The following is a 25713-nucleotide window of genomic DNA, read 5'->3' as shown; positions in this document are numbered from 1 at the left end:
ATGATTACTGCAGAGATGGAGGCCATTCGGCCCATTGTATGTGTGCCAGCTCTCTGCAACAGCAATTCAGCTATCTCCACTGCCCCGTCTTTTCCCCATAGCACTGCCTTCACACAGAAGATATTCGGACAGTGACCAATAGCTTGGTCAAAGAAGTAAGTTTTAAGAAGTGTCCGAAAGGAGGAGAGAGAGAAAATGAAGATTCAGAAATGAAAGAGTTTAGGGTCGAGGTTGATGAAGACACTGCCACCAATGGTGGGATGATATAAACCAGGATGCGCAGGATGCATCTGTACGGCTTTAGGAATTCTCAAACTTTCAAGGTTTTGCAGCAAAGACAGTGTTGTAGTTTAAATTATTTATAGTTTGCCAGGGTTAAAGAAAGGTAACTTTTATGATCACTGAAAGAGGTCGTTTTCTTCTGCCTTCTTTACCTTCATCTCGAATTGACTGTGTTTCTGCAAATACCATACCAGAGTTTTACTCTTATCAAGGAACCAGTTAGACCCATAATATTACATACTGAGTTACTGAAACTACATTGTTACTGAAGAAATTTGTATCAGGAATAAAGAATGATAATTCTTGCTAGGTAGAATTCCAAATACAGAGAATATGAGAGAAATACCGAACTGCAATCCACCCGACCCCAATGGTGAGTTTTTCACATTAGAAATGAGGAGGGAAGGTGATTAACAAAGGACAACTACATATATGTGCAAAGATTACATCGATGGGAATTCTTTTCTAACCAGTTCCTCAATTGTTTTATATTTCCACAATTTTCACTTGCCTCGAGCAACAGAATTAAAACACTTACTTTGAAAACAGCATTTTATTTTGTGAAATACATATTCATGGTAAGATTCAACTTGTCTTTCAGGAGTAGGCAATTGTAAATCTCTCATGAAGATTAAAATGCAAATAGTTACAGTGTTTGTATTATTACAATTAAAAAGCAAGCAGCAGAAAGAGGACACTATTTGTGGTCCATTCACACCCCTTAATGGAGGAAACTGAACATTAAAAAGTTATCTAACTTCAAAGTAATAACCTATGGCAAAATAAAATCATAATAAATCATGGATGAGAATGAAGATGTGTGTAAAACAGACAGCACGTGTGTATGTCACCATTGATAAATTACACAACGGGAAAGTTGAATTGTTCCCTGAATTGTAAGTATTTAGTGGCAACAAATTTTAGCCGACACTGTCATTAAACATTATGGTAACGAACGCAGTTTTGGTGCATTTTATAAACAATTTAAGATGCCTGAAGTGACCAGATCTTGGAGTGTAAATCATATTTATACATTTGCTTTCCATTGAATAGGAATTGATTGATTAGATAAAATATTAAAATATTAAATTTGTTCCCTAGATCTGCATTAGTTAAATTTCTAAGGTTGGAAGTGAGCTCACTTTTTGTTGTGTTTACTTGCAAAAGTAAATAATCACATTATGAGAAGACTAAATATCTTAAGTTCTCCATTTTCCTCGGATTGGGCACAGAGCATTCCACATTTCTTCAGTTTGCATTGCTGTTGTCGGATCAGCAGTGTAGTTTAGGTAATTTGCAGTCCACGCACCTATACCACGGAATTTAGTTTCTTCATGATCAGTGATTTTAGTGAAAGGCTCTCTGGATCATCATACCAAACCTCGTGGTATTTATTATTAACCTGCCAAAAAAGCCAAAGAGAGTTAGACAGATAGGAGGTAGGTTTGGATCAATGCTGAACATCTTCAACAACACTATTTAAAATACATTAAACTTGTACTTGGATTAAGTGAATGAAACATGTAAAGGTAGGATATTTCAAGATTGGTTAGTCATCCAAGAGTCGAATAGTCGGACACCATGCAAAGTCTCTCCAGGCGGGTTTCATGAATAGTCTGTGATATGTAGGCATTCTAGGAAATTCGTCTACAGCAGGCGTCACACAGCTCTTTCAGCAAAAGGGTGTAGCAACAGGTCTGCTTGGATTTTGAAATAGCAGTCGAACAGTAGAAGCTTTCTTGAGATTTCAGGATCTCCCAAAAACACAAAAGGCAACAAGACTTACGCTTGAGACAGGGATTCTTCAGATTGAAGGCAGTAGAAATCCGTTACCTTTAAAATGCAGGGGTTTTCTCTCTGCAAAGCACTGTGCCTCCACAGAGTGAAGCAATTCCTCTGTTCCTGGGTCTTTTCTCTCTCTTCAGGCAGGTCCAAACCACACCTAAAAAGTAGAATTTCTTTCCAAGAGATGCAAGGCTTCTTTTGCAGAGAGTGGTAACACTTTTTTGGGTTTTCCTCTCTTTCCAGGAAAGGTAATACAAAGATTTCAAAGCCTGCTCCTTGTAGAGTTCACGGGTTTCTTATAATCCCAAAATGAAACTAAAATCTTTCAACAAACAAGTCACAAGACAGTCATAAATCTTTCTGGTTGATTGGAAGCAAGTATTACAGTCTGTGTACACAATTTAAACTCCAAGTGCTGGATTTTACACTGCCACCATCGAGTGCAGTGGCGGCTGTAAAAGATGGCGGTCTGCACGCGCTGCTTTCACTCCGCAGAGCTGCTGCGATATTATATACTTTTTTATCGCCCGGAATAAAGCACACTAAACCAGGATTCTTAAAATAAAAACAAAATTAACTATTTATTAATAAACCAAGTTTTAAACAATAATGAGATGAATCTTATATACATGACAAGATTTTATAACTCCTTATTCTTCCTAACCCTCATGCACACACACATACATTCAAAACAAAATGGTTAACCAGGGAAAATGGATGTTGACTTTACAACGCTTTCTTCGAAACAATAACTTCAGGAAGGATATTGCTGGATTGGTGAGCTGTCCCAGAGTCCAATAGTCAGATGCCACTTGAAGTCTCTCCAGGTGAGTTTGATAAACAGTCTGTGATGGGTAGGTGTTCAAGGTAATTTGTCTGCAGCAGGCGTCACACAGATCTTTCAGCTTTAGGTATAGCAACAGGTCTACCTAAATTTTAAAGCAGCACTCTGACAGTCGAAACTTCCTTGAAATTTCAGGAACTTGCAATAACACAAAATGCGACAGGACTCACTCTTGAGGCAGGGATTTTTGAGACTGGAGGCAACAGCAACCTGCCACACCTGAAACACAAGGCTTCCTTTCTCAACAGAGTGTAGCAACTCCTCTTTTCCTGGGACTTTTCTCTCACCTCAGGCAGGTAAAAACCACACCTCAAATGTAGAATTTCTTCATAAGAGATGAAAAGCTTCTGTTGCAGAGAGAGTAGGTCTTTTTTCTGGTCTATCAGAAAATCACATCCCCAGTTCACTACTATCTGCTCCCTGGTCTGGTTCACTCTGCAGACCTGACTAAAAGCTTTCAACAACAACCAAGTCACAAGACAATCGTAAATCTTTCTGTTGCTTGGATGCAAGCTTTACAGCCTGCACTTCAAACACCAAGTGACAAAATTTATTGCACACAGAAAAACCCTCTTCTCCCAGCTTTAAAAGGCACACAGACCTCTTAATTTTGAAATGAAACAAAACTCTATGACACCGGGCCCTGCTGGCATCAAGGTCCATGGCGGGCCTTATACGGGGCAATGTTAATGCTGCCTCCCGCCACAGATCCCGACGTGGAGGCCCCTATAAAATCCAGCCCCAAGTGTCAGCTGTGTTCACAGAAAATCCCCATTTCCCAGCTTTAAACACCTAACAGAATTCCCAGTTTAAAAAAAACAAAACTCTTGTGACAATATGAGTGCCACTGGCAAGTCCAGCATTTTTGCCAATCCCTAATTGCCCATGAGAAGATGGTGGTGAGCCTGTCCATGTGGTGTGGTTACAGTTACACTGCTGCAAGGTCGGCTGTTTCAGGATTTTGACCCAGTGACAGTGAGGGAACGGCAATATTGTTCCAAGTCAGGATGTTTCTGGCTGGGATAGGAACTTGCAGGTGATGGTGTTCCCAGGCGTCTAATGCCCTTGTCCTTCCAGGTGGTAGAGGTCGTGGGTTTGGAAGGTGCTGTCGAAGGAGGCTTGGCAAATTGGTACAGCTCATCTTGTAGATGGTACACAACTGTTACCACTGTGTGCTGGCGGTGGAGCGAATGAATGTTTAAGGTAGTAGATGGGGTGCCAATCAATGAACTGCTTTGTTCTGGATGGTGTCAAAGTTTGATCTTTTTGAATGCTGTTGGAGCTGCACTCGTCCAAACAAGTGCAGAGTATTCCAGCACACTCCTGACTTGTGCCTTGTAGATGATGGACAGGCTTTGAGGAGTCAGGATTCTCAGCCTCTGACCTGCTCTTGTAGCCATGGTATTTAAATGGGTATTCCAGTTCAGTTCCCGGTCTATCGTAACCCTCAGGATGTTGATAGTGGGGGATTCAGCAATTGTAATGCCATTGAATGTCAACAGGAGATGGTTAGATTCTCTCCTGTTCGAGATGGTCATTGCCTGGCACTTCTGCGGCGCAAATGTTACTTGCCACTTATCAGCCCAAGCCTACATGTTCTCCAGGTTTTGCTGCATTTCTACATGGACTGCTTCTGCATCTGAGGAGTCACAAATGGTGCTGAACATTGTGCAATCATCAGCGAACGTCTCCACTGTCACCTCATGATTGAAGGAAGGTCATTGATGAAGCAGCTGAAGATGGTTGGCCCTAGGACACTACCCTGAGGAACTCCTGCAGTGATGTTCTGGAGCTGAATCAGGAGGTGAGTTACTCGCCACAGAATTCCCAGCCTCTGACCTGTTCTTGTAGCCACAATATTTATATGGCTGGTCCAGTTCAGTTTCTGCTCAATGGTCACCTGCAGGATGGTAATGGTTGTGGTTGCAGTGATGGGAATGCTGTTGAATGTCAAGGGAGATGGTCTGATTTGCTCTTTTTGGAGTTGGCCATTGCTTGGCACTTGTATGGTGCACATTTTACTTGCCACTTAGCAGCTCACGCCTGAATGGTGTCCAGATCTTGCTGCATGCAGGTATGGACTGCTTCAGTATATGAGGAGTTCCGAATGGTTCTGAGCACTGTGCAATCATCAGTGAACCTTCCCACTTCTGACCTTATCATGGAGGGAAGGCCATTGATGAAGATGTTGAAGATGGTTGGGCCTCGGACACTATCCTGAGGAACTCCAGTAGCAATGTCCTGGAGCCGAGATGATTGGCCACCAGCAACCCAACTATCTTCCTTTGTGTTAAGTACGGCTCCATCCAGGGGAGAGTTTCCACTCCGATTCCCATCGACTTCAATTTTGTTGGGGCTCCTTGATGTTGCACTTGGTCAAATGCTGCCTTGATGTCAAGGGCAGTCACTCTCACCTCGACTCTGGAATTCAGCTATTTTGTCCATGTTTGGAACAAGGCTGTAATGAGGTCAGAAGCTGAGTGACCCTGGTGGAACCCAAACTGAGCAGCAGTGAGCAGGTTATTGCTGAGTAAGTGTCACTTGATAGCACTGTCAACGACGTCTTCCATCACTTCTCTGTTAATCGAGAGTAGAATGATTGGGCGGTAATGGGCTAGATTGGATTTGTCCTGCTTTTCGTGGGCAGGATCCAATTGTTGCCCCTCGTCATTCAATGGCATTACGATTGCTGAATCCCCCATTATCAACATCCTATAGGTTTCCATTGATCAGAAACTGAACTGGACCAGCCATGTAAGTACCATGCCTACAAGAGCAGGTCAGAGGCTAGGAATCCTGCAGTGAGTAACTCACCTCCTGACTCCCCAAGTCCTGTCCACCATCTGCAAGGCACAAGTCAGGAGTGTGATGGAATATTCTCTACTTGCCTTGATGTGTGCAGCTCCAACAACACTCAAGAAGCTCGACACCATCCAGGATAAAGCATCCTGTTGATTGGCACCCCATTCACAAACATTCACTCCCTCCACCATTGACGCACAGTGTCAGTAGTGTGTACCATCTGCAAGATGCACTGCAGCAACGCACCAAGGCTCCTTCGACAACACCTTCCAAACCCGTGACATCTACCACCTAGAAGGACAAGGGCAGCAGATGCATGGGAACACCACCATTTGCAAGTTCCCCTCCAAGACACACACCATCCTGACTTGGAACTATATCGCTGATCTTTCACTGTTGCTGGGTCAAAATCCTGGAACTCCCTTCCTAACAGCACTGTGGGTGTACCTACCCTACATGGACTGCAGTGCTTTAAGAAGGTGGCTCACCACCACCTTCTCAAGAGCAATTAGGGATGAGCAATAAATGCTGTCTTAGTCAGCGATGCTCACATCCCATGAACGAAAAGAAATGTCCATACCTATGCAACTTTCTACATTGTCAGGTAGAGGAGCTTTGCAGCTGTATTGGAACAGCTTGCTGAGGGGCAAGGCTAGTTCTGGAGCACAAGTCTTCAGTGCTACAGAGGGGATGTGTCAGGGCCTACGGAATTTGCTGTATCCAGTGCCTTCTGCCATTTCTTGATATCACCTGGAGTGAATCAAATTAGCTGAAGACTGGTATCTAAAATGCTGCAAACCTCAAGAGGAGGCCGAGATGAATCTTTCACTCGGCACTTCTGGCTTAAGATGGTTGTAAATGCTTCAGCCTTGCCTTTTGCACTGATATGTAAACCACTGGAACCTAACTTGTACTTTATTTTTGTTCTTTCATTGGATGTGGGTGTCACTGGTAAGGCCAGTATTTGTTGCCTATCTCTAACTGCTCTTGAACTGAGTGGCTTGCTCGGCCCTTTCAGAAGACAATTAAGAATCAACCACATTGATGTGCGACTGGAATCAGTTGTTCGCACTGCAGCCTCACAGCTCCAGCAACCTGGGTTCAGTTCTGGGTACTATCTGTGCAAAGTTTGCAAGTTTCCCTGTGATTGTGTGGATTTCTACAGCTTGCTTTGGTTTCCTCCCACAGCCAAAACCTTGCAGGTTGATAGGTAAATTGGCCATTGTAAATTGCCCCCAGTGTAGGTAGGAGAATTGAGGGAAGTTGGGAATGTGGTAGGGAATATAGGATTAGTATAAGTTGATGGTTGGAACAGACTCTGTGAGCCAATGTGTCTGTTTCAGTGCTGTATCTCTCTGTGACCTTGAATGCAACTGTTTTAATTCTTTAAAATACTAAAATTGAGGAAGGACCGTGGGATAGTGTACAAATAATTTAATGGTTTCATGATGGCATTAAATTAGTGTAAGTTTGTTCATCTGACTGAATTAAGCATTCAATCACTAATACCCCACAACAGAATTTCATGTCAATTACATAACAATGTTACGGCATTTGAAAGAAACTTATTGTGTGAAACCCTTGTGATGATTTAAACAGATATGATCAAGTTCAGTATGAAGGACATTCTTCAGCTTCTTGGAGGAGCAGCTCCAAGGAAATTCCCAGTCAATCGTTTTAACACCAAAACCAATGAACTCATCTGGATGCTGTGCAACATATGAACACATGTGGCTGTGGGCCATCAGCAGCAGCAGAATTGTACTCAACCACAACCTGTAACCTCATGGCCCGGCATATCCCCCACTCTACCATTAACATCAAGCCAGGAGGCAAACCCTGGTTCAATGTAGAGTGCAGGAGGGGATGCCAGGAACAGCACCAGGCATACCTCAAAATGAGGTGTCAACCTGGTGAAGCTATAACACAGGACTATTTGCATGCCAAACTGCGTAAGCAGCATGCAATAGACAGAGCGAAGCGATCCCATAACCAATGGATCAGATCTCAGCTCTGCAGTCCTGCCACATCCAGCCGTGAATGGTGGTGGACAATTAAACAACTTACTGGAGGAGGAGGCTCCACAAATATCCCCATCCTCAATGATGGGGGAGCCCAGCACATCAGTGCGAAAGATAAGGCTGGAGCATTTGCAACAATCTTCAGCCAGCAGTGCCGAGTTGATGATCCATCTCGGCCTCCTCCTGAAGTCCCCAGCATCACAGATGCCAAACTTCAGCCAATTCGATTCACTCCACGTGATATCAAGAAACGACTGAAGGCACTGGATGCTGCAAAAGCTATGGGCCCTGCCAATATTCCGGCAATAGTACTGAAGACCTGTGCTCCAGAACTTGCCGCGCCCCGAGCCAAGCTGTTCCAGTACAGCTACAACACTGGCATCTACCTGGCAATGTGGAAAATTGCCCAGGTATGTCCTGCACAGAAAAAGCAGGACAAGTCCAACCCAGCCAATTACCGCCCCATCAGTCTACTCTCAATCATCAGTAAAGTGATGGAAGGTGTCATCAACAGTGCCATCAAGCGGCACTTGCTTAGCAACAACCTGCTCAGTGATGCTCAGTTTGGGTTCCGCCAGGGCCACTCAGCTCCTGACCTCATTACAGCCTTGGTTCAAACATGGACAAAACAGCTGAACTCAAGAGGTGAGGTGAGTGTGACTGCCCTTGACATCAAGGCAGCATTTGACCGAGTATGGCATCAAGGAGCCCTAGCAAAACTGAGGTCAGTGGGAATCAGGGGGAAAACCCTCCGCTGGCTGGAGTCATACCTAGCGCAAAGGAAGATGGTTGTGGTTGTTGGAGGTCAATCATCTGAGCTCCAGGACATCACTGCAGGAGTACCTCAGGGTAATGTCCGAGGCCCAACCATCTTCAGCTGCTTCATCAATGACCTTCCTTCAATCATAAGGTCAGAAGTGGGGATGTTTGCTGATGATTGCACAATTTTCAGCACCATTCGCAACTCCTCAGATACTGAAGCAGTCCATGTAGAAATGCAGCAAGACCTGGACAATATCCAGGCTTGGGCTGATAAGTGGCAAGTAACATTCGCACCACACAAGTGCCAGGCAATGACTATCTCCAACAAAAGAGAATCTAACCATCTCCCCTTGACATTCAACGGCATTACCATCACTGAATCCCCCACTATCAACATCCTAGGGGCTACCATTGACCGAAAACTGAACTGGAGTAGCCATATAAATACCGTGGCTACAAGAGAAGGTCAGAGGCTTGGAATCCTGTGGCGAGTAACTCACCTCCTGACTCCCCAAAGCCTGTCCACAATCTACAAGGTACAAGTCAGGAGTGTGATGAAATACTTGCCTGGATGGGTGCAGCTCCAACAACACTCAAGAAGCTCGACACCATCCAGGACAAAGCAGCCAGCTTGATTGGCACCCCATCTACAAACATTCACTCCCTCCACCACCGACGCACAGTGGCAGCAGTGTGTACCATCTACAAGATGCACTGCAGCAATGCACCAAGGCTCCTTCGACAGCACCTTCCAAACCCGCGACCTCTACCAACTAGAAGGACAAGGGCAGCAAATACATGGGAACACAACCACCTGCAAGTTCCCCTCCAAGTCACACATCACCCTGACTTGGAACTATATCGCCATTCCTTCACTGTCGCTGGGTCAAAATCCTGGAACTCCCTTCCTAACAGCACTGTGGGTGTACCTACCCCACATGGACTGCAGCGGTTCAAGAAGGCAGCTCACCACCACCTTCTCAAGGGCAATTAGGGATGGACAATAAATGCTGGCCTGGCCAGCGACACCCACATCCCGTGAATGAATTTAAAAAAAACATGGCCAATATATTCCTCAAAATTGTCATGATGACTGTGACTGTTTGCCGTGAGTAACAAAATTACATAATTACCATAGATATATTTATATCAAGCTTCGAGAGAAAGTATTTTCATTTAAATAGCACCGTTCACAACCTCAGACCATCTCAAAGCACTGTACAGTTAATGAAGTGCTTTTGAAATGTCGTGACTGTTGTAATGTCGGAAATGCAGCAGACAATTTGCACAGAGCAAGATCCCACAAACTGCATGTGATAATGATCAGATAATCTTTTAGTGATGTTGGTTGAGGGACAAATATTGCCCAAGACACCAGGGAGGACACCTCCACTCTTCCTCAAAATTGTGCGATTGGAATATTTATGTCCACCTCAGAGGACGGTTAGGGCCTCAGTTTAACTTCATATCAGAAAAACAACACCTCCGACAGTGTCTGCAACTGGTTTTTCACAATGTTTTAACAAGAGGCGGCACAGTGGCGCAGTGGTTAGCACCGCAGCCTCACAGCTCCAGCGACCCGGGTTCAGTTCTGGGTACTGCCTGTGTGGAGTTTGCAAGTTCTCCCTGTGTCTGCGTGAGATTCCTCTGGGTGGTCCGATTTCCTCCCACATGCCAAAGACTTGCAGGTTGATAGGTAAATTGGCCATTATAAATTGCCCCTAGTATAAGTAGGTGGTAGGGAAATATAGGGACAGGTGGGGATGTGGTAGGAATAGGGAATTAGTGTTGGATTAGTATAAATGGGTGGTTGATGGTCGGCACAGACTCGGTGGGCCGAAGGGCCTGTTTCAGTGCTGTATAACTATACTAAGGTGAACTGGTTTTGGTGCTTTGCTTCTCAACTCCCATTTTCTTGTCAATTCTCCGACTACACACGTTTCCGACTGTACAAACTGGACATTTTGAACTTTGCTGAATCCTGTACACAGAGAATACTGAATCATGAAACATTGCAATGTTCACATTCTACAAAGAATGTTGAAATGCACAGGTTTCCACTGTGCTTTGATTGATAGTCTTACCCTGTAGACATAAAATGGGGATTTGGAATCATCATCCCAATATCTGCCGGTAATTGATCTGGGCAGCTGCTGCCTGATCTCACTGTATGAAATCCGTCTTCCAACTTGAGAGCTGCAAGGAGCACCTCCGAGAGGAATCTTTTTCAGTTCACATCTACCAGGCTGCAAAGTACAAAAAGGATGAGAAATTATTACTTGTGAATATATTTACTCTGCTAACTTCAAAAATGTAGTGACAGCATGACTGATCTCCCAGTGTATAGGCTCTGAGGGGCAATTAGGACTTAAGAATAATTGAGAATTTCAAAACTAAGCTCAATAGAATTTTGTTAGGTGGAGGTATTAATCGTGACAAAGTCAAGGCAGGTATATGGAATAAAAATCAGTAACAATCAAACTGAGTGGTGGAACAGGCTTGAGTAATTGAATGGTCTACTGTATCTCCTGTGCTTCTTTGATTCCATGTGTGAAGGAATGAGCTTTGAGAAAAAAATTCAGAAGCTTAAGATTCACAGTCTAGAAGAATGCAGTTAAGGAAATGCCTCAGTGAAATGAAATATTAAATAGTATGGATAAGGTAAGCACAGACAGCAAACCAATGGATACAAATGGAAATTAACAAAACTGTAAAACAGGTAATAAAAAAGCTGAATGTAAAAAACATCAACGTTATTGAACTGGGCTACAAGCAAGCTAAACAAGGCAAAATACTGGACTGTTATCAAATACATTTAGATACCCTGATTGGACAGTTAATGTGGACGAGGGATGTGTTTCAGGTGTATAAAAGCAAAATACTGCGGATGGTGGAAATCTGAAATAAAAACAAGAAATGCTGGAACCACTCAGCAGGTCTGGCAGCATCTGTGGAAAGAGAAGCAGAGTTAACGTTTCAGGCATTGCAAGCAAAACATTTCATCTTACCTCATAAAAGCGCTGGCAAGGATAGTCGTAACCAAACCATGGAACTCCCATCACCAGCTTTCTGGAATCAATACCCAGTTTGATATAAGCAGAGAGACCTAAATGGATAAAAATATGACAGTTTTAGATAAACATTGATATCCGGGAGGCAGACCCTGAACCAGAAGGTTTTAATGTACATACCTGAATAAACCTGGTGATCGGGAGCACCTGCTTTTGCAAAGCACTCATCCCATATTTGATACTGCAAATTATAGGACTTTACGAATAAGATGTCACAGGAATTTGCCATTTCCACATAATCATGGCATGGGTCATCTGGGCAGTCTGGACTCCAAGGTACGTTAAATATGACCGAAGGAACAAATAATAATGAGAATTTAACTTTATCTCACACCTTGGGCTGGATTTTATAGAGCCCGCGATGTTGGGATCCATGGTAGGGGGGAAGGGGGTATGAAGATTGCCCTGGATGAGGCCAGCCACGGACCTCGACACTGGCAGGGCCGAGCCCGATATTGCCGGCGGCAGCGAGGCCTCGTGGCGGCCCCCCCACCGTGTGGCGTCGTGATCACCATTTAAATATTTATATAAATGAACTCACCTGAATAAATGAGTCTCCCACTGACTCCTGAAATCCCGCTGTGATCTTCACCCCGGCGATTGGCACTGCCATGCCTTCAGATCCCTGTCCGGGGAAATGAGGCGCTGCACTGGTGGGGAAGGGGGAGAAGGCACATTTCTCAGTGCAGGTGGGGGGCGGGGGGGGGGGGGGGACAGGGTCAAATGAACGTCACAGGTGTCGGGGATGCTGGGAAGGGATATAGTTTAAATTTTGTGCAGTTTTGGGGGAAAAGGTCAGATTGTGAAGGTAAATGTTTTGGGGTGAAAAGGGGAAATAATTAATCCAATTGATATTGTGGGTTGGGAGAGGGGAAAAAGAAAATTAATTCAATGTGACTTTAAATATTTCAATGTCCCGGGTGGCTGACAGCCTTTTAAAAATGGTGTCTGCGCCTGTGCAGGGGCAGTTAATACCATTGCCGGGGACGGACAACCCACCCCCTCGATGGGATCGGGGTGGGGGCAGCCTGTATCAGCTATTTAAATGAGCTGCTGCACTTGGAATCACGGTGCCTCTCTGTCTGTGTGGACCGCCATTTATTTCACCTGCCGCCGGAAATTCAGCCCCTTATTTTGGCTGTTACTCATAGTTATATGGTTTTTAATAAGCACTCCCTTCTCATGCAGGGTGCATGGGAGCTGTGAAATTCAACAGGGGAGAAATTCTACAATGTTCATGAATTTATCAAGTGGAACATGATAAAGTTGGGGAAAATTGTGAGTCTTAACTGTTAGGATCCTTGATTGTCTAAATATTAATCAGGAAGATTGGAAAAGCAATAGTGAGATGGAATTCAATAGGGGAACAGACAGGTGTTTCTGTGGCCACAGATGTGAATCCAGGATGTTATGTTGTCTTCCTGACACCAGGATCATGGATGTCACTGAACAGCTGCAGAGGGTGGCACAGTGGCGCAGTTGTTAGTACCGCAGCCTCACAGCTCCAGGGACCCGGGTTCAATTCTGCGTACTGCTGGTGCGGAGTTTGGAAGTTCTCCCTGTGACAGCGTGGGTTTTCGTCGGGTGCTCTGGTTTCCTCCCACTGCCAAAGACTTGCAGGTGATAGGTAAATTGGCCATTGTAAATTGCCCCTCGTGCAGGTCGGTGGTAGGGAATGTGGGATTACTGGAGGGTTAGTATAAATGGGTGGTTCTTGTTCGGCACAGATTCGGTGGGCCGAAGGGCGTGTTTCAGTGCGGTATCTCAAATTAAAATAAAAAGCACTCTGACGGGGGAGGGTGAGCAACTAACGGTCGTGGTCCATTATCAGTACCAACAACACAGGTAGAAAGAGAGATGGGGTCCTGCAGGTAGAGTTCAGGGAGCTAGGAAAGAAACTAGCAAGCAGGAGCTCAAAGGTAGCAATCTCCAGATTACTCCCAGTACCATGTGCAAGTGAGTACAGAAATAGGAAGAAAGAGCAGATGAATCCATGACTGGAGAGATGGTGCAGGAGGAAATGCTTTAGATTCCTTGGACATTGGGACTGGTTCTGGCAGTTGGAACCTATACAGGCTGGACGGGTTGCATCTGAAGAGAGCCAGGACCAATGTCCTTGCAGAGGGTGATTTGCTTGTGCTATTTGGGAAGGTTTAATCTGACTTGGCAGGGATGCAGAACCAGGTTGTAATATTAGAGAGAGAAAAACAAGGTGCACAGAGAATTTGGAGAGACAGATAGCACTAGAATAGGAAATAGTAAGGCATTAGGTGGGGTCAGAGTAAGAGGGAATGTAAAAATGTCTAAATTAGGTTTATAAATTAGGAATGCGTGGAGTGTGATAAATAAGGTTGGTGAGCTGCAGGCGAGTGGAAATATGATGTTGTGGTGATAATGAAGACCTGGCTCAAAAAAGGGCAGGACTGGGGACTAAATATTCCTGGATACAAGGTGTTCAGGAAAGATAGGGAAGGAAAGGTTGGGGAAGGGACAGCTGTATTGATTACACTGCTGGAGAGAGAGGATGTCCGAGAGGTCAAGGACAGAATCTATTTGGTTCGAGCTAATAAACAATAGAGGTACCCCATTACACTGATGGGTGTATTCTATAGACTACCAAATAGTGGTAAAGATATAGAAGAACAAATTTGCAGGGAAATTGAAGACTGGGGCAAGAATTATAGAGTCATTATAATGGGGGACTTTAATTATCCTAATATAGACTGGGATATTAGTAATGTAGAGGACAGAGAGGGACAAGAGTTTCTGGAGTGTGTTCAGGAGAATTTTCTACATTAGTATGTTTCCAGTCCAACAAGGAAGGAGGCATTGCTGTATCTGGTTCTGGGGAATGAGGTGGGTCAAGTGGATCAAGTGTCAGTAGTGGAACATTTAGAGGACAGTGATCATAGTATCATAAGGGTTAGGTTGGCTGTGGAAAAGTACAAGGAGCAATCCAGAGCGAAAATAATTAATAGGGGGAGGGTCAACATCAATGGGATGAGAACAGATCTGGAAAACATTTGATAAAATACCACATAAAAGGCTGGTTAATGAAACTCAGGCACATGGAATAGGAGGATCAGTGACTAATTGGATAAAAAATTGGCTTCATGGTAGATAACATTGAGTGGTGGAGACAGCCACTGCTTTTTTTGCTATACACAAAGAACTTGGATCCTGGAATACAAAGCAAAATTTCAAAAATTTGCCGATGAAACCAATTTTGGAGGAGTGGCAAACAGTGAGGATGATATGAATCGCCTGCAACAGGACACAGATAAACGGGTGATAAGTGGCCATCATGAGCTGCTTCACTCCCAAAGTACACATGACCATCTGAAATATACCCGACAGGATATTTGCCCCCTGGTCAGACAGACTTTCTTTGGGCAACCCATACCGAGTGAAAAACTGAATCAACCCTCAGTCATAACTTTCGCTGTGATCTGTTTTGCCTCTGGAATCGAGTCAACAAATTTATGATGGTTAGGACCCGACTTAGTTTAGATGTAGGGGTCGAATACAATCCACAAGAACCCAAACAGTTTGTCGGATGCCTGTATTGGTATTAATGGAGCTGGCTTAACCAAAGTCTGTGGCTTCGCAATCATTTGACATGTGTGACATGTCTTACAGAATTCAACCACATCCCTGTGCAGCTTCAGTCAGTAAAAATGTATCATTACCCGAGCCTGTGTCTTCTGAATATCCAAATGACCTGCGACTGGAATCTCATGGGCAACTCTCAAATTTTCTCAGCAGTAGCAAGGAGGGACAACAATTTGAGTGAATTACAGCCCAATCCTCATCAGTGTACCTCTGAGGAGGTCTCCACTTTCTCGTCAAACTGTCATTCTTAACATTATAACACTCAAGCACCTTTTCAGCCTCTACCTCAATTCATGCTGTCTGAGACAAACTTCTTAAATCGAGGGTCTGCCTGTTGTGCCTCAATTAAAGAGGATCTGCCAAACAATTCCCCATTGTTAGTCTTGGAGCCTTTACCACCAACATCTCCATCCAAATCCTTGAAAAAACTTTCAGCTAACCAAACCCCCGAACAACTGAATCCATCTCATTGTGTTTAACCTTATGAGCCTGGGATCTGGTCACAACACAATCTGGGAATATTCCAGAAAATTCTTGCCGCAAAACCTCAGTTTCAGTAACTTCAACTGGCTTTTCCGAAACTACTGAAGATGCCACTGCCTTATCCCCAGCTAAGTAATTTCCTGGCAGAAAATAGACACCCTCAATAGGCAAACTAGGAATGACACGGACAGTAACCGGACCAGTGGCCAAGTCACATTTTAAATCAGGAAATGGATAAATAGGTTCCACCAATCCCGTGGATTAACACCTTCACTTTCAGCGAACTACCGGGAAAGAAATTCATGTTATCAGTGACTGTGCCGCCACTGTATCTGAAAGAATAATAACTAGCTTGTCTCCCTCACCAGACGACTGTGGGAATCATTCACTCTTAAACAGAAAACTTCTCTCGCCTTCTGCCACCTGGATTCACTCTATCAGAGAACCGGGAGTAACTACTTGCTTGTCGTGAATATTACCCCCTAAGACAGTATTTCCTGGGGAAACACCCTTCGACTGTACACATGCAACAGGCTTGTTTTGCCACTTCCAACACTAAATCTTCACATGTCCTTTCTTATGACAGAAATAGCATGTCTGTCCACTTGAACTGAACATGTACTCCTGGTTTTCTCTTTCACCAACCTGAAGTGTCTGTGTCTTCACTTTTGTCATCTTTCTCAGTAGAACCAAATATTTTTTCATTATCAACTTGCCTATCTCTCCAACTTCACTGCAAGTTTCAAACTGGGGCTTGTAACTATTACTTTTATTGGTTTCTAACCAGTGTCAGTTTCCCTGGAAAGCTGAAATTGCTTTTGCAGTTCTGTTTCAGTTTTGGTTTCCATTTCTGTTTCAGTTTGAGTTTCTGCTTCAATTCTAGTTTCCCTCTCAGTTGGGGTCAAAAAAAACCCCATTTATCACCACGGATTCCCTCACAAGAGTAAAAGGATGGTAAAAGGAGGAGCGGGGCCGATTCGGTACCTATAAGGTGATTTATACATGGAGGCAGGGGGCATGATGTACTAAATGAATACTTTGCATTTGTCTTGTCGAATGAAGAAGATGTTGCCCAAGTCATGGTAAAAGAGAGGGTAGTTGGGACAAGGAATGTGCTAAATATTGATAATGAGAAGGTATTAGATAGATTGGCTGTACTTGAAGTTTGTTAGTCACCAGGAATGGATGAAATACATTCAAGGATACAGAGGGAAGTAAGGGTGGAAATTGTGGAGGCCCTGGTCATAATCTGCCAATCCTCCTTAGATGCAGGTGTGGTCCCAGAGGACTGGAGAATTGTAAATGTTACACCTTTGTTCAAAAAATGGTGCAAGGATAAACCCAGCAACTACAGGCCAGTCAGTTTAACCTCGGTGGTGGGAAAGCTTTCAGCAATGACAATTCAGGACAAAATTAATAGTCACATGGACAAATGTGGATTAATTAAGGAAAGCCAGCACGAATTTCTTAAGGCCAAATTGTGTTTAACTAACTTGCTTGAGTCTTTTGATGAGGTAACAGAGAGGCTTGATGAGGATAATGTAGCTGATGTGGTGCACATGGATTTCTGTAATGCATTTATTATGCTCATAGAAGGAACAAGGATGAAAAATGAAGTGAACTATAAAAAATGAACTGGTGAGTTTAACTCCAAAACATGGACACATTGCTCAAAACAAGATAGAGTAGGAGCCAGGTGACAAAACTTCTGTGCTGGAAAATACATTTGGGCTGTTGGAAACCAAAATCCATCATCACCACGAGTCTCTCCCAGGGCAGACAACAAAATGAAAAACAGGCAATTCAATGCAAAGCAACTCCCATCTCCAAGAATTGTGTTATCAAAGACCCTGTCTGACAGGGAGACTGGATTCCAAAGCCAAAGTGAAGGGGCCCCATTGTAGCAGAATGGATCGCATCCAGAATTCATCAGATGGCATGATTTCTACATCCTGGACCAGGGGAAAGGGGATAAAAACAAGAAATGCTGGAACCACTCAGCAGGTCTGGCAGCATCTGTGAAAAGAGAAGCAGACTTAACGTTTCGGGTCAGTGACCCTTCATCGGAACTGACAAATGTTAGATTTACTCCCATTTGGAAACAAACGAACTTATTAGCGAGAAGCAGCATAGTTTTGTGAAGGGGAGGTCGTGTCTCACTAATTTGATTGAGTTTTTTGAGGAAGTGACAAAGATGATTGATAAAGGAAAGGCAGTGGATGTTATCTATATGGACTTCAGTAAAGCCTTTGACAAGGTCCCTCATGGCAGACTAATACAAAAGGTGGAGTCACACGGGATCAGAGGTGAGCTGGCAAGATGGATACAGAACTGGCTCAGTCATGGAAGACAGAGGATAGCAGTGGAAGGGTGCTTTTCTGAATGGAGGGTTGTGACGAGTGGTGTTCCGCAGGGATCAGTGCTGGGACTTTTGCTGTTTAAAGTATATATAAATGATTTGGAGGTAAATGTAGCTGGTCTGATTAGTAAGTTTGCGGACGACATAAAGGTTGGTGGAGTTGCGGATAGTGATGAGGATTGTCAGAGGATACAGCAGGATATAGATCGGTTGGAGACTTGGGCAGAGAAATGGCAGATGGAGTTTAATCCGGACAAATGTGAGGTAATGCATTTTGGAAGATCTAATGCAGGTGGGAAGTATACAGTAAATGGCAGAACCCTTAGGAGTATTGACAGGCAGAGAGATCTGGGTGTACAGGTCCACAGGTCACTGAAAGTGGCAACGCAGGTGGATAAGGTAGTCAAGAAGGCATACGGCATGCTTGCCTTCATTGGTCGGGGCATAGAGTATAAAAATTGGCAAGTCATGCTGCAGCTGTACAGAACTTTAGTTTGGCCACACTTGGAATATTGCGTGCAATTCTGGTCGCCACAATACCGAAGGACGTGGAGGCTATGGAGAGGGTACAGAAGAGATTTACCAGGATGTTGCCTCTGGAGGGCAGTATCTATGAGGAGAGGTTGGATAAACTCGGATTGTTTTCACTGGAACGACGGAGGTGGAGGGGCGACATGATAGAGGTTTACAAAGTTATGAGCGGCATGGACAGAGTGGATAGTCAGAAGATTTTTCCCAGGGTGCAAGAGCCAGTTACTAGGGGGCATAGGTTTAAGGTATGAGTGGCAAAGTTTAGAGGGGATGTGCGAAGCAAATTCTTTACACAGAGGGTGGTGAGTGCCTGGAACTTGCTGCCAGGGGAGGAGGTGGAAGCAGGTACGATAGCGATGTTTAAGAGGCATCTTGACAAATACATGAATAGGATGGGAATAGAGGGATACAGTCCCCGGAAGTGCAGAAGGTTTTAGTTTCGGCAGGCATCAGGATCGGCGCAGGCTTGGAGGGCTGAATGGCCTGTTCCTGTGCTGTACTGTTCTTTGTTCTTTGTTTGTATGTGTGCGAATATGTGCAAGGGTGAAGACTGCAAACAATTTAGTTATTGTGTAAAATAGTTATCTTTCTTATTAAACCTATGAGAAAACTTGTACTTGGTCTGTTTATTTGACTCTGAAAACACTCAGGGGCTGAAACACTAGTTTAATGGAAACACTATCCATGGTAAGTTGGGAGGCAAAAAGTGGAAGCCAGCCACCCCATTTCCCACCCGTCTGTAACACATTTAAATTCCACATAACAGGCTGGTCAGAAAGGTTAGAGCCCATGGAATAAACGGAACAGCGCATGCATGGATATGAAATTAGCTGAATGACAGGAAACAGAGAGTAGTTGTGAACGGTTGTGTTTGGATTGGACGAAAGGAGATAGTGGGGTTCCCTAGGTGACGGTGTTAGGATCCCTGCTTTTCTTGATATATCGTAATGACCTAGTCTTGGGGATATGGGACACAATTTCAAAATTGGCAGATGACACAAAACTTGGAAGTATTGTGAACTGTAAGGAAGATAATGATAAACTTCAAGAGGACAGGTTGGTGAAATGGGCAGACAAGTCCCAGATGAAATTTCATACAGAGAAGTGTGAAGCAATTCATTTTAGTGGGAAGAATGAGAAAAGACAATAAAAATTAAGAGTACAAATCTAAATGTGATTTCGGAGCAGAGGCACCTGGGGGTATATGTGCACAAATCATTGAAGGTGGCAGGGCAGGTTGAGAAAGCATTAAGAAAGCATATGGGATCCTGGGCTTTATAAAGTGGCATGGAGTACAAGAACAAAGAAGTTATGATAAAGAATAAATGATGTAAAAGCAAAATACTGCAGATACTGGAAATCTGAAATCAAAACAAGAAATGCTGCAAATACTCAGCAGGTCTGGCAGCATCTCTAGAGAGAGAAGCAGAGTTAACGTTTCAGGTCACTGATCCTTCATCAGAACGGGCAAATATTCAAAATGTAATAGGTTTTAAGCAAGTAAAGCGGGGGTGGAGCAAGAGATAATAAAAGAGAAGGTGTTGATAGGGCAAGATCACAGAGAATAACCGACCAGAAGATCATGGAGCAAAGGCTAATGGTATGTTATTGGTGTGGTGAAAGACAAAGCGTTATTACAGAGAGGGTGTTAATTGACAGAAAACTGAACAGCGCTGGCCCCGGGCACAAACAGGGAAAAAAAAACAGTGGGTAGGCACAGTAGAAACAATCAATCCAAACTAAAATAAAATAAATAAATGAAAAAGAAATAAAAATAAAAAGGGGACCCGTCATGCTCTGAAATTATTGAACTCAATGTTCTGTCCGGCACGCTGTAGCGTGCCTAATCAGTAAATGAGATGCTGTTCCTCGAGCTTGCATTGATGTTCAATGGAACACGACAGCAATCCCAGGACACAGATGTGGGCATGAAAGCAGGGGGGTGTGTTGTAATGGCCAGCAACTGGAAGCTCGGGGTCATGCTTTCAGACTGAGCAGAGGTGTTCTGCAAAGTGGCCACCCATTCTGCATTTGGTCTCCCCAATGTAGAGGAGACCACATTGTGAGCAGCGAATACAGTATACTAAATTGAAAGAAGTACAAGGAAATCGCTGCTTCACCTGAAAGGAGTGTTTGGGGCCTTGGATAGTCAGGAGAGAGGAGGTAAATGGGCAGGTATTACACCTCCTGCGATTGCAGGGGAAGGTGCCGTGGGAAGGGGATGAGGTGGTGGGGGTAATGGAGGAGTGGACTAGGGTGTCGCAGGGGGAATGATCCCTTCGGAATGCTGACTGGGAAGGAGAGGGGAACATGCGTTTGGCAGTTGCATCACGCTGGACATGGCAGAAATGGCGGAGGATGATCCTTTGGATGTGGAGGCAGGTGGGCTGGAAATGGGAACCCTGTCGCGATTCTGGGAAGGAGGGGAAGGGGTGAGGGTAGAGGAGCGGGAAATGGGACGGACTTGGTTGAGAGCCCTGTCAACTGCAGTGGGTGGGGGAATCCTCGGTTGAGTAAAAAGGAAGGCATTTCAGAAGCGCTGTCATGGAAGGTTGCATCATCAGAGCAGATGCGTCGGAGACGGAGAAACTGGGAAAATGGAATGGACTCCTTACAGGAGGCAGGGTGTGAAGAAGTGTAGTCGAGGTAGCTGTGAGAGTCAGTGGGCTTATAATGAATGTTAGTAGACAGCCTATCCCAGAGATAGAGACAAAGAAGTCGAGGAATGGAAGTGTCGGAGAGTGAAGGTGAGAGAAGGGTGGAAATTTGAACCAAAGTTGATAAAGTTTTCCAGTTCGGGGCGGGAGCACCGATACATTCATCAATGTACCGGAAAAAGCGATGGGGGAGGGGGCCTGAGTAGGACTGGAACAAGGAATGTTCGACATATCTCACAAAAAGCCGGGCAAAACTAGGACCCACGCGGATACCCATAGCAATACCTTTCACTTGAAGGAAATGTGAGAACAAGTTCAGCCAGGTGGAGGAGGGTGGTGGTGGTGGTGGTGGAAGTTAGGATAAACCTGTATAAAACACTGGCTCAGCCTCAACTGGAATATTGTGTCCAGCTCTGGGCACTACACTTTAGGAAGGTTGTGAAAGCTTCAGAGAGGGTGCAGAAAATATTAACGAAAATGGTTCCAGGGATGAGGAACACCAGTTACATGGATATGTTGGAGAAGCTGGAACTGTTCTGCTTCCAGAAGATTAAGAAGAGATTTGATAGAGCTGATCAAAACCATGAGGGTTCTGGACAGAGTAGATACAAAGAAACTGTTCCCATTGGCAGAAGGATTGAGAACCAGAGGACACCGATTTAAGGGGATTGGCAAAAGAAGCAACAGTGACATGCAGAAAAACTTTTTCACACAGTGAGTTGTTAGGATCTGGAATGCACTGCCTGAGCGTGTGGTGGGGGCAGATTCAATGGAGGAGTTCAAAAGAGACTTGGATAATCATCTGAAGAGAAACAAAATTGCAGAGGTACAGGGAAATGGCGAGGGAAGGGGAAGAGGTGCGTTACTCTTGCAGAGAGCTGGCACGGATAGGATGGGCAGAATGGCCTCCTTCTGTGTTGCAACCGTTCTATCATTCTATGACGACAGGAGGCATGTGTTGATGTAAGATTTTTAATATATAATAATTGGAATGTAGAATCATTAATAATGGTTGTATAGGAGCTGCAGAGGAATTTCAGCACTGTAACATCAATAACAGCGATATCATAGAATGACATAAAATATACAGCACACAAACAGGCCATTCGGCCCAACCAGTCCATTCCGGTGATTATGCTCGAGCCTCAAACCTGTACACTGCATGTTCCATTATGTGGTTCTCAAAAATACAGCTTGCATTAGAAGACAGAAGGACATTCATGTTTTATTCTGTGATAAAATTAGTTACCTTTTGTGACAATTCGAACTTTATTTGCGTGAGCATGACACACAAGATCAGGTTGTGGAGTATGCAAGGCGACAACAGTCGTGACCTTGGACCAGTCATAATGTATCCAATCCGTTCCTCCATGATAAAACACCATGACCTGATACAAAAATAAAGCTGTCAGCTGCAGTAATGAAGGATATAAAACTGACATTAAAAATATAGATTTTCCTGATCAATATAATTGTCCCCAGGGTACAGGATAAGGAAGGGATAATGAACACATCTAGTCTGCAGGTTATATTGATGGAGCTCCTGTTCCTGCCACACTGCCCACTTAGTAACATTACTCTGAAATAAATACTAACCTCATCAACTACACAGCAGTTACAGAGACATTTAACACAAACATTTGTTCAAAGATCTGCTAAATTGTATTCAGTTTAATCATGACCAGGGTCCCAGTTTTACAATGACCGAGGTCAAATCACAATTTTATTCCATGTGATTCCAGGATTTTTAACTGGTGTTTTGGGGATCAATATTGTGTGAAAACTGCAAACCTGAACCATGGTATGAGGCTGTAAGAGTTGGATCACACATCATTTAAGACTCTGCACATTGGAGAAACATTAAAAACACATTTTATTGATGCTGCACTTGTTAAAATATCTTTGCACTGCCCAATACTACGGCTGGTCCTAGTTTACACAGGCTGTAACTATACCAAGATTAACACTTGAACATATGTATTATATATAACAGGATTCACTTTGCATTTCAACAATAATCTGAGCTGCCCCTTGCGCCGCTTCACCAGCTTCACCTGTCACTGACTCCGACTCACAGCCTCAGCCTGTTCCTGATACTTGGACTGTGTTAACGACCCCTCTCCAGTCTGTATCTCCCCCGGAGACAAGGCTGGAGCCTGACTGGAGAACTCTCTTCCCCACCTCAACCCGGCCCCAGCCCCCCAAGTCCAGACCAGTCCAGCCCAGCCCCCCAGTCCAGTCCAGCCCAGCCCAGCCCGAGCCCCTCAGTCCAGTCCAGCCCAGCCCGAGCCCCCCAGTCCAGTCCAGCCCAGCCCGAGCCCCCCAGTCCAGTCCAGTCCAGCCCAGCCCCGGGGGGTGGAGTCTCGGCCCCTGGTGTAAAAGGAACATCTTAAAGAGGTCAATCTCTGACCTTCCACATCAGTGCGGGTGAGAGGAGCTGAACCACATGAGGAAAGGCAGGAGCTCACATCCCAATGCTCCATTCCAAGAGTTACTGCTCAACACACTTCAAAAGACAACTTCAAGTAAACTAACTTTTCCCGAGGGAATTTAATGATCTGAGAAACTCACCTCAACTTGGTACTGATGGTCCGCGGGTATGGTTTGACACATACCCGGTGTTGAACATGGACACGGATCCAGGGAAAAGACCCCGGAGTCTCCGCCGATCCACAGTGCCAGCACCGCCAGAGCCTGCACCAATGCCAAACTCCAGCGCATCCTCTCCGCCGGAGATGAAAATCCGTCAGACACAGTGAGATAAAGAACAAAGAAGAAAGAACAAAGAAAATTACAGCACAGGAACAGGCCCTTCGGCCCTCCCAAGCCTGCGCCGATCCAGATCCTCTATCTAAAAATGTCACCTATTTTCTAAGGGTCTGTATCTCTTTTCTTCCTGCCCATTCATGTATCTGTCTAGATACATCTTAAAAGATGCCATCGTGCCCACATCTGCCACCTCCGCTGGCAACGCGTTCCAGGCACCCACCACCCTCTGCGTAAAGAACTTTCCACGCATATCCCCCCTAAACTTTTCCCCTTTCACTTTGAACTCGTGTCCTCTCGTAATTCAATCCCCCACTCTGGGAAAAAGCCTCATGCTATCCACCCTGTCTATACCTCTCATGATTTTGTACACCTCAATCAGGTCCCCCCTCAACCTTCGTCTTTCTAATGAAAATAATCCTAATCTACTCAACCTCTCTTCATAGCTAGCGCCCTCCATACCAGGCAACTTCCTGGTGAACCTCCTCTGCACCCTCTCCAAAGCATCTACATCCTTTTGGTAATGTGGCGACCAGAACTGCACGCAGTATTCCAAATGTGGCTGAACCAAAGTCCTATACAACTGTAACATGACCTGCCAACTCTTGTACTCAATACCCCGTCCGATGAAGGAAAGCATGCCGTATGCCTTCTTGACCACTCTATTTACCTGCGTTGCCACCTTCAGGGAACAGTGGACCTGAACACCCAAATCTCTCTGGACATCAATTTTCCCCAGGACTTTTCCATTTACTGCATAGTTCACTCTTGATGGTTTATTTATATTGAGCTGCATGTGACTGATGATGAAACCTCCTGGATCTCTATCTCTATCTCACTTTGTGTGATAATAGTGGAATGTTGACGCAAGCTTCATCCTGTCAAATGCAACTTTGTTGGGAAGTTCTCTTCTCCCCCTCTCTTCCTGTCTTGTGCAACAATCATCCCTGAACCTTTCCCCTTTTCCAACTCATTATTCCGTGAACATTTCTCCCTTTATATCGCTCTCTTGTTCAGCATTCACCCCTGAATCTGTCTCCCCACCTTGCTCCTGAACCTGGGCAACATGAATCCTCAAACCTCTATCCGGTATTCCCCCTTTCCTCCTGAACTTGGGCAATATTCATCCCTGTACCTCTCCACCACGTTCCCCCTCTTGGTCCATTTCCATTGTCCAAAGGTTTGCCTCCATCCTCCTGGTCCTTGCTCATATTCATCTCTGAACCTCTGATATTCCACCCCACCACTGCTACCACTGCTTCCAGCATCTCTGGAGCAACACCATGACCCTCTCTGCTCCCGTTCCTCTGATCTCCGCTCGCATTCATCCCTGAAATGCTGATTCCTTGTGACCCCCACATCGTCCATCTCTGGAGCAACACTGACCTCTTGCAATCTCTCCCCATTTACTTGCTATCTTTGTCACCATTCATCCTTAAACCTCTTTCCCCCTCCACCCCCATCCCTCCCTGTCTTGGGCAAAATTCAATCCTGAAACTCACAGCCCTCTTCCAACTTTCATCCTTGAATCTTCTGCCCTCTTCCTTCATGTTTTGTGTAATTTTTATCTTCAAAACTTTTTCCATCCTTCCTCAGTGTCTTGCACAACATTCATCCTAACCCTCTCTCCCCTCTTCCTCTCTGACTTTGCCAACATTCAGTAGCATGGTGGTAATATTACTGGGCTAGTAATCCAGAGGCCCGGACTCATGCTCCGGAGATACAAGTTCAAATCTGG

General features: G+C 44.6%; 1 pseudogene; it reads right to left on the bottom strand.

The window, feature by feature from the left end:
* Positions 1–1481: 1481 nt before the first annotated feature.
* LOC137373167 (di-N-acetylchitobiase-like) lies at positions 1482–23930 on the bottom strand (annotated as a pseudogene).
* Positions 23931–25713: the final 1783 nt, after the last annotated feature.

The sequence above is a fragment of the Heterodontus francisci genome, chromosome 8, assembly GCF_036365525.1.
Source record: "Heterodontus francisci isolate sHetFra1 chromosome 8, sHetFra1.hap1, whole genome shotgun sequence".
Taxonomy (NCBI): Eukaryota; Metazoa; Chordata; class Chondrichthyes; order Heterodontiformes; family Heterodontidae; genus Heterodontus; species Heterodontus francisci.
The sequence above is the reverse complement of the archived record's forward strand: the minus strand, read 5'-3'. Positions and strand labels throughout refer to the sequence as shown.